General features: G+C 37.1%; 1 pseudogene; it reads left to right on the top strand.

Moving 5' to 3' along the window:
• LOC125019028 overlaps positions 1-10,417 on the top strand; it is a 25,054-nt pseudogene extending 14,637 nt beyond the window's left edge.
• Positions 10,418-10,473: the final 56 nt, after the last annotated feature.

The following is a 10,473-nucleotide window of genomic DNA, read 5'->3' as shown; positions in this document are numbered from 1 at the left end:
GGAATTTGGTGATCATTTACTGTTATTGTCTGTTGTCCAGTGTTGGCTTCATGGTGTGTATCTCCCTAGAAAGGTAACTATCTGTCTGATCCAGTTTGTGTGTATCTACGTCTGTGTCTAACCATTTTATTAATCTATAATTCTGATGCTCCTCAAAGACTGTCTATGTGTGTCTGTCTTTCATTACAGGTATCTGGTCATCGTCTGGCCGCTGTGGTACAGATTCAGAAGAACCATCAAGACCTCTGTGGTGGTCTGTGTCCTAGTCTGGATCCTTCCTCTTGTGTTTTTCCTCCCATTGTATTACAGTTTTGGTTTTGTGACCACACAAACCATCGTAGGTGTCTACCTCATCCTCCCCCTCCCTCTGTTCATCTTCTTCCTGGGTGGGACTTTTAAAGCCCTGTCTGGATCCATCAGTGTCTCCTCTGATGAAAAACGAAGAATTGTGGCAGTTTTGGTCGTAGTGCTGCTTATTTACACACTGCTGTTCCTGCCCCCAGTCATTTTTGTGTTTCTGGTAGGAAGCAGACACGGACCCAACTTTAAACTCCAGCTTGCGTCCAACATTCTCATTCAGTTGAGTCCTCTTGCAGACTTGATTTTGTACATTTTCATGATGAAATGAACCACAGACAAGATTTTGGCCTCACTGTGTTGTTGCAGGATGCAGCTTCAGGAATCAACAGATGAACAGCATGAACAGCAGACAGCCTGTTCACAGTCAGATTCATGTAGGCAGGAAGTAGAAGTTTCAGTTTAGTTGTTGTAGTAGGAGGCAGTGGCCAGCAGGTGGTGCTGCTGCTGTCATTTCTGACTGCAGAACACAGAGATCCAGGCATAAGTTTCTATTTTAGTTTAGTATAGTTTACTTTAGTTTAGATGTACACTCAGTCATATCCATACCCAATGATAATCAATACTTTTTTATAATTAGTTTTGTGTTGGACTCTTTAACATCAATCTTCAAAGAATTCTATGAGAACACACAACTTCCTCTCAGTTCATACACACTCCGTCTTTCATGAAACAACTTCTGGATACATAGTGGCAGTAGATTAATATGTATCTTGTACATCAACAGTGATATTTTGAAATCTACAAGTTCATTGAAATCGAGTATTTGACAAGTTATGAATAATTTGTTTGTGGTTTCCTGACAATCAACTCTATTGATGATTCTAATTGCTATTTTCTGAAGCAGATAAATTGGATTAGTGATCAGTAAGTAGTGTATAATAGTATGAGGGGATAATATGATGTTGTAGCAAATTTGTATTAAGAATTTCTTCATATAAGATTGCAAGAGACATTTGATATTTTCTTTTTAATATTTTTTTTTTCATGTTTATCTGTCATGATTTGTACCTTAATATTAATTGTGGATTTCCAAACATCATATATTTAGTTTTATTTACATTTCCTGTCAATTCATTGTTTCAAATATCTAATTCAGTTTCCACAGAATCCAGAAGCAGTTCAACATTTTTACTGGAACAAAACAGTTAGTATCATCTCAGAATGAGACAAAATTTAAGAAATTAGCCACATTACAGATATCATTTATGTACAATATAAATAATCTTGCACCCAGTACTGATCCTTGCGGCACACCACATTCAACCTGTAGCAACATACTGATACCTGTTTACCAGGTTAGTAATAGTTAATTAATCCATTTAGTGCTATTCCTCTTATTCCATATATTTCTAGCTTGTTAATTTTTTTATATCAATGAAGATACCTGCTGTATATTCTTTGTTGTTAATTGCTGTGGACATTTGTTCTGAGGTCTATGGCTGCCATGTTTTTTGTTGAAGTAATCAAGTCTGTCAACAAAAACTTTTTTTTTTAAGATTTTTAACAACTGTGGTAATAAGGATATGACTCGATAATTTGTTAAAGAATGCTTGTCTCCATTTTTGTAAATGGGAATGAACTTTGCAATTTTCATTTGATCTGGAAAAATGCCTGTTTGAATTGATTGATTCGAGATATAAGTTAGTGGTTTTACTATGCTATGGATGATATATTCTACTAAATTCATGCCAATATCATTGTAATCAGTGTGTCCTCTGATTTTATTTCATTGCACAAATAATCTGCTTTTTTTGGACTGCCTGATCTTGAACAACCTATCCACACTGTATATACAGAATGTCCTTATATTTCTATTTACCTCTATATATTTTTCAGATTGCTATAATTTATTTGTATATTATTTCAAATTAATCATTGTGTTTTAGAAGCAGGAAAAGAGAAATGTAATGCTTCCTTGTCTGAAAATACTTTCATTTGCTCATCATCCACATTTAAACATTCAGTCTGTTTCTATCTCTGGGAATAAAGATGAGAACAGAAAACAAACTCAGCACTTTCTACATTCTTTATTCATGCATGTTTGTTAGTTGGATGTTTTAGTAGAAGATCTCACAGACTGATTCATATTGATGATGATGATGTGATATTGATAGTGACATTGTTCAGCTTGATCACTGAAACACAGTCTTAATGTGATAATCACTGACAGCTGATCATGGACTGACATATTATATTTATTCACCTCATATCTGATACCTCACTTCCTCATATGAACAGATTTGCATATATGAACCTTCCTACATGTCACGTTCTGCTGTAGACTGTTTAGATGCAGAGGACAGAACCAACACCAGTGAGATATATTTTAACTTTTAACTTTAACTAAGATAAGGTGATTATCAAGAAATAACAAACGAAAAGTTAAGTATGAGAAAATAAAGGTTGAAAATGTGACAATCAAAGCAGATTTCAAATGTGGGTGTGAAGAATGTGTGGAAGAAGTATTCAGACATGTTACTTATGTACATGTACTATAGTAGAAAGAGACTATAAAGATAATATTCCTGCAGGGAAAAATATAGTTGAATTAAAAAGTTAAAAACTGTAACATGTTACTGTTAAGTTGGCTGTGACCTAGTGGTTAGAGAAGCAGTTTTGTTTCTGAGGTTTATTTGTTCAATCTCCTCTATGTCCATGACTGAGGGTCCTTGAGAAAAACACCTAAAAGCTCCACGCTCAGTGGGATGTGTTCACTGTGTGTGTTCATGTATGTACATATATACAGTGGTGGAAAAAAAATGTTTAGCCCATTTTTTTGTGAAATAGAAGTATTTTTGTCTCCCAAATGTTCTTTTAAAACTGTGACTTGTGTTTACTTGTGATATCTTTGTCTTGTATTTACATTTGTGACAAAACATGCAAGCGAATAAATAAATAAGAATCCAGGAAGGGGCAAACACCTTTTCACACTGTAGGTAATGAGCTGCTGTTTATGTTAATACGGAGTTCACCAGGAAAAGTTGTGATGTATGAACTCTGATCACATTGTGTCTCTGTAATTTATAAATTCACAACACAAAAGGTGAAACATAAACACAAAACTGGAAAGTGATAGAAAGTCTGTTTTAAAATGATTCTTGGAGGATTTTTTGTTGAAATAATATTTGTTGATATCTGTCATAATGATCCTGTGATCATTTTAATTATGTCTGACCTCATATCTCATTTCCTTATATGAGCAGATTTGAATATATGAACCTTCCTACATGTCACATGCTGTCATTTCAGGATTCACTTGCTTTGATAAAGACCCTTTTTTTTCTTTACAAAACATTTGTTTCGGTTTGGACCAACATCATAAATAAACCCACGTGTGTCCCGTAGCTCTCAATCACTGGATAAAATTTATTCAGCCTCACTCAGCCTCAATTACAGGAAATGTCACGCACCCAGGTGAAGTGATTTCCTCATCAGACTGCCAGTGATGCGGTAAACCTGCCTCGCGCATTCTCTCAGCGATTTGCGGTAGACGGCTGCAGGTTTGGTCTTTTCAAACAGCCGTTTATATGCTTCCTATGACCATATATCGGGAGGCAGTGCATCTGTTTGCTGCCACACTTCAACCACGGCCCCATTCTTGGTATAAAGTAGAAATGAATGAATGAATAAAAGCGACGACTTCCGCAATCTTCTTCAGAAAATTTGGCATTTAACAGTAACAATGGAAGCCATGTAATCCAAAAGGGCTATCATTTTGCATTTGATTCTTAAAAGTTGCAGATTGCATTAAACAGAACAAAACGAAGTACCAGGGTTGTTGCGGACTGGTGCGGACCAAACAAGTGAACCGAGTCCGAGCTGCAGAGGTGGTCTTGGTTCACTTGTTTGGTCCGCACCAGAGTCACTGATTTGTATTCACACCTACCCAAAAAGTCTGCACCAGAGAAAAGGTCCGTTTCAAGTTGACTAAACGAGCCTTCAGGAATCACCAGATGAACAGCATGAATAACGACAGCATGTACACAGTCAGCTTCATGTAGGCAGGAAGTAGAAGTTTTAGTTTTATTTGGGTTGTAGTAGGAGGTAGTGGCCAGCAGGTGGTGCTGCTGTCATTTCTGACTGCAGAACACAGAGATCCAGGCAGAAGTCTGCTGCATGTTGCACTTTTAAAGCAGCTCATCACCAACTGTTGTACAGCTGACACTGAGACAGCAGAGATCCAACAAGTAAGAAGTTTCTCTCTAAAGCTGAGCGTTCTGCAGGGTGACAGTTTCTAAACCAGAAGAGTGAATCTGAATGTGTCATTATTCAAGTTGTTTTTTCTTATAAAGTGATAAATAAAACTGCTGTTGATAATTTATTCAATTAAAGGTCTATATGATGTGATCTGTTTCTCCTCCATTGATCCCTCAATGGGGAATTCTTTCTCTCCATTTAACCCATCCACTGGTTCACACAGCAGTTTGTACTCTGATTTTATTTCTTTGCACAAACAATGTTTTTTTGCTCTGCCTTATCTTGCACAATCTATCTCCCTGTCTCTATTTATATGCTTCAACTATATCATATTACCAATTCTTAGCAATTTGAATTCCCATTCCACACTGTATATACAGAATGTCTTTATATTTCTATGTTCCTCTGTATATTTTTCAGAGTGTTGTTATCTCTTTTTATATTCTTTCATATTTGATATTGGTTTTATTGTTTTTTGTTTATATTCTTGTCAGATTCTGCTCAACTATGTGGGACAAATAAACAATGTCTTATGTCTTATCAGTTTCTCATGTCCATTCATTTTTGTCACACTTAAGGGTTTCAGATCATCACACAAGTTCCTTTAAAAACTGTTACTTGTGTTCACTTGTGTTATCTCTACTTTACATTTACATTTGTGATAAATATGCAAAAAAAATAAGAAACCAGGAAGGGGCAAACACCTTTTCACACTGTAGGCAAATGAGTAGAGTGAATATATGAACCTTCCTACATATGACATTCTGCTGTAGACTGTTTAGATGCAGAGGACAGAATCAACAGTGAGAGGAACTCATTCAGTGAAGATCTTTTTAACTTTTAACTTTTTTAACTCAGAAAAAGAGATTATTAATAAATAAATAAATAAAAAAAGTATTTAGATATGTTATTCATGTACATATACTATACTTGAAAGAGACTATAAAGATAATATTCCAGCATGGAAAATATAGTTGAGTTTAAAGTAAAAATCTGTAACATGCTACTGTTAAATTGGCTGTGATCTAGTGGTTAGAGAAGCAGTTTTGTTTCTGTGAGTTCTATGTCCATTACTGAGGGTCCTTGAGCAAACACCTAAAAGCTCCATGCTCACTTGGATGTGTTCAGTGTGTGTGTTCATATACTGTATATACATACAAAATTGTGATGTGTTCATCACAATTTTTCATAGTAAACATATTTCTAAATGTGCTGTTGACATGGAATTTTCACCAGAGGCCTGTATCAGGAAGTGAGCTTAGATTACCCGGGGTTACTCCCAACTTATCCAGCTGAACCTATCCACAACAATGGCAATCTGGATAAGCGGTATCACGACGCTCGTTATCCACTCAGTAACTTAACCCAGGTTTGTCTTGTTGTGAATCGGTGAACATGCATGTATAAGGGCGGGTTCCAAGGCAGCAGACCAATCACATTCATGAGCGTTGGTTCTAAAAGAAAAAAGGAGCAAAGACTGTTCTACTCAAATATGAAGAAAAAGTAAATCTCACCGAAAAGTCAAACACCGCGGCTGCATCGAAGAGACCCCATAAGGCATGGTAAGGGTTGTAGGTTGCATAAATCACTCAGTTTACATTTAACAAAGCCATGAAACCCCACTCACTGCGCTGCATAGATGAATCACGTGTATGACAATTGGTGTCATTTCCCCAGATGTAACTCTGGAGTAAAAAGAACGTGGGAGCAGATAAAATCCAAGCACAAAACATTATTTCATCTGGGGAGTAGGATTTCTTATTTCTATAATGTTATATGTGCTACAATAAAGCTGGAAGCTGATGCCACAATTACATCATATCAATACATCAAGTTTTTTAGCCTGAATGAAATGATCCTGATTCTGAGCTTAGCGGAGACAAATGGCTAAAATCTGCTCTTCTTTGTGTGATTATCTTTGGAAAATGCGTTCACGCCGTCTTCTCATGATTTGGGCTCCAATCTAAATCAGGTCTTCAATGAAAGGACATGTGATTCTTTCCTGAACAGGTGATTGGCCGGTGGGTGGAGCCTTTTATCGGATTCAGATAAATCCTGAAAGGTTACCCTGACACGAAGCAGGTTTGCCGTTCAGAGTAAGTTACCATGGTAACGTAACTCGATTAGAATGAATCCAGTTTCGTGACCAGGGTTAACCCTGAAGTTACCTCGATAAGCCCGTAAACGTGCTTCATGATACAGGCCTCGGGTGTTGGTAACAACTCAATTAATTTACACATAGAAAGTAACCAAAACAAATAAGTTCATAAATGACGTTATGTGTAATACAGAGGGGAAGAATATTGAACACACTTACTAATATTTATTTAATCCTAAAGCCTATGTTGGTAATGAAGCTTCAAGATGCCTCCTGTATGGAGAAACTAGTCGCATGCATTGTTCAGGTGAGATTTTGGCCCATTACGTGGGCCTTTTCTACGAACTCTGATTTTTAGTTCTGTCCATAGATGTCCAGTTGGATTCCAGTCAGGTGATTGGCTGGACCGTTCTAGCAGCTTTATTTTCTCTCTCTGAAGCCAGTTGAGAGTTTCCTTGGCTCTTTGTTTGGGATCATTGTCTTAAAGAAATGTCCAACCTCGTTTCATCTTCATCATTCTGGTAGATGGCAGCAGATTTTTCTCCAAAATGTCTCGGTACATTTTTCCATTCATCCTCCCTTCAGTTATATGAAGTTTGCCAGTAGCATATGCAGAAAACAGCCCCACACCATGATGTTCCCACCTCCAAACTTCACTGTCCGTATGGTGTTTTTGGTGTGTTATGGCATCCAAAGAGTTCCATTTTGCTCTCATCTGACCAGACTAAGTTCTCCCAGTATTTTGTCCAAATGTTGTGCAGCAAACTTTAAAACGAGCTTCAACGTGCTTTTTCTTCAGAAATGGAGTCTTACATGGTGAGCGTGCATACAAGCCTTATGTTTTCTTTGAAACTGTTGTACCTGCTATTTCCAGGTCTTTCTGAAGCTCCACTAGTGCTTGACTCTTGGACAAACTCTTCTGATAATTCTTCTTATTTCTCTGTCGCAAATCTTGTGAGGAGCACATGGTCGTGGCTGGTTTACAGTCGACTGATGTTTTTTTTCCACTTCCAAATTATTCAAAGTTTAGAAATTCTTCTGCAACCAATGCCAACAAAATGTTTTGCAACAATAAGGTTGCGAAGGTCTTGAGAGAGTTCTTTCCTTTTTCCACCTCCCTTTCTGCATGTGTTCAATACTTTTTCCCTCTGCTGTTTTACATTATTACACATAACTCAATTTCTGAACTTGTTTGTTCTGGTTTCTTTCTATGTATGGAATACTTGGGTTGTTACCAACACCTGGTGAACATTTCATGTCAGTAGCACCTTTAGAAATTGTGATGTGTTCAATACATATTTTACTTATTTTACCAGCTGTATATACAGTGGTGGAAAAAGGTTTTTGGACACCCTTGTGAAATAGTAGTAATTTGTCTCCCAAACATTCATTTTAAAAACTGCATCTTGTGTTGTCTTTGTCTTGTATTTACATTTGTGATAAAACATGCAAAAAAAAAAAAAAAAAAAATGAAAAAACAACAAACCAGAAAGGGCCAAACACCTTTTAGGTAACCAAAGGTAAATGAGCTGCTTTGTATGTGTTAACAAAGTTGTCAGGAAAAAAAGATGTGATGTATGAACACTGATCACACTGTGGTTCTGTAATTTATAAATTCACAAAAGATAAAGAAGATGAAACAAAACCACAAACTGGATGTTGATAGAAAGTATATTTTAAATGATTCTTGGAGGTTTTTTGTGGAAATAATATTGGTTCATATATGTAATAATGATTCCTTTGATCATATCTCACTTCCTCATATGTGCACATTTAAATATGTGAACCTTCCTACTTGTCCCATTCTGCTGTAGACTGTTTAGATGCAGAGGACAGAGCCAACACTAGAGTGAGGAACTCATTCAGGTAAGATCTTACAACTTTTAATATATATATACATAGGTGGGGGTTAAGGTGTAAAGGAAAGGGGAACCATAGACGTTAATTAGGCATATTAGGGCTTATTTATCCAAATTTGATGTTATTTTACCTAGTTAACTTTTATGGATTGTTTTGTTGATGTTCATAAAGAAGCTAAACATAATTTCATGAATAACAACAGAAAAGTTCATGTATTCCATCATTTCTCATTGATTGTTCACATATGTACTGGACACCTTCATCCTGCAGTTGTTTGTTTCTTCCTCCTTGTTTCTCTCCAACATTTATACTGAACTAAAGGTATACTGTGTTCAACGTACACCTCAAAGCTTCATGACATCACTGAATGACATCAGACAGATAATCTCTCCAATCTCTCAAACACCAGGATTCAAACTGAACAATGGAATATTTCAACATCAGCACCACATGGAACGAAAGTTATGAAGAAAACAACAACAGCAACAGCTTCAACAACAATGAACACAACAATTTCCAATACTGCACATTAATGGCTGCGATAAACACAAAGCAGCATTCATCTCATATGTTATTACATGGATCATCGTCTGCATCAGTCTTCCTTTGATCCTACTGGCCATCTACTCACTGTCTTCTCTGGTGAGTCCATTATAACAGATGTGTGTATTTATAATGATGTGTTGTGTACAGTCTGTCAGTAAATGATAGTCTTTGACTCGGCTCAGGTGTAAAAGTCTTGGTTCATCTGGTTCTTAGATGGATAAATGTCTCTGACTGCAGTTTCTGCTCAGAGCCACATGTCATATTTGGAGGAGGTGAAGTTCAGAACATGTTAACAACTGCTTTAGTTCCTTTAAACCAATGTTTTCCTGCAGGTCAGAAAGGATCACGGTGCTCCACTCTACGTCATCAACCTCCTCATTTCTGATCTGGTTCAGCTCATCTGCATGATTGCTGGGGTGGCTTCCGGGGAGTTCTTGGCTGCTGGCTGCTCATTATGGTCTGTTGTCAAGCGTTGGCTTCATGGTGTGTATCTCCCTAGAAAGGTAACTATCTGTCTGATCCAGTTTGTGTGTATCTATGTCTGTGTCTAACCATTTTATTAGTCTATAATTCTGATGCTCCTCAAAGACTGTCTATGTGTGTCTGTCTTTCATTACAGGTATCTGGTCATCGTCTGGCCACTGTGGTACAGATTCAGAAGAACCATCAAGACCTCTGTGGTGGTCTGTGTCCTAGTCTGGATCCTTCCTCTTGTGTTTTTCCTCCCATTGTATTACAGTTTTGGTTTTGTGACCACACAAACCATCGTAGGTGTCTACCTCATCCTCCCCCTCCCTCTGTTCATCTTCTTCCTGGGTGGGACTCTTAAAGCCCTGTCTGCATCCATCAGTGTCTCCTCTGATGAAAAACGAAGAATTGTGTCAGTTTTGGTCGTAGTGCTGCTTATTTACATACTGCTGTTCCTGCCCAGAATCATTTGGTTTCTGGCAGGAGAATACAGAAAGAACACTAGCTTCATCACTTTGTGTGACATTCTCCTTGAGTTGAGTCCTCTTGCAGACTTGATTTTGACATTTTCATGAGGAAAGGAACCACAGACAAGATTTTGGCCTCACTGTGTTGTTGCAGGATGCAGCTTCAGGAATCATCAGATGAACAGCATGAACAACAGACAGCCTGTTCACAGTCAGCTTCATATAGGCAGGAAGTAGAAGTTTGAGGAATTAATTCTCTCCATCCATCCATTATATCATGCATCCAAACTCTAACATTTTAATTCCCATTCCACACTGTATGTACAGAATGTCCTTACATTTCTGTTTACCTCTATATATTTTTCAGAGGTTTTTTTTTTTTTTTTTTTTTGTAAATTCTGTCAAATTTGATAGTGTTTTCATAGGTTTTTTGTATATATTTTTTTATAATTCTGTGCAACTGCGACAAGGAAATTT

This window comes from Mugil cephalus, chromosome 13 (assembly GCF_022458985.1).
Source record: "Mugil cephalus isolate CIBA_MC_2020 chromosome 13, CIBA_Mcephalus_1.1, whole genome shotgun sequence".
In the NCBI taxonomy this organism is placed as follows: domain Eukaryota; kingdom Metazoa; phylum Chordata; class Actinopteri; order Mugiliformes; family Mugilidae; genus Mugil; species Mugil cephalus.
Note: the sequence above shows the minus strand (reverse complement) of the source record. Positions and strands in the feature narration are given on the sequence as shown.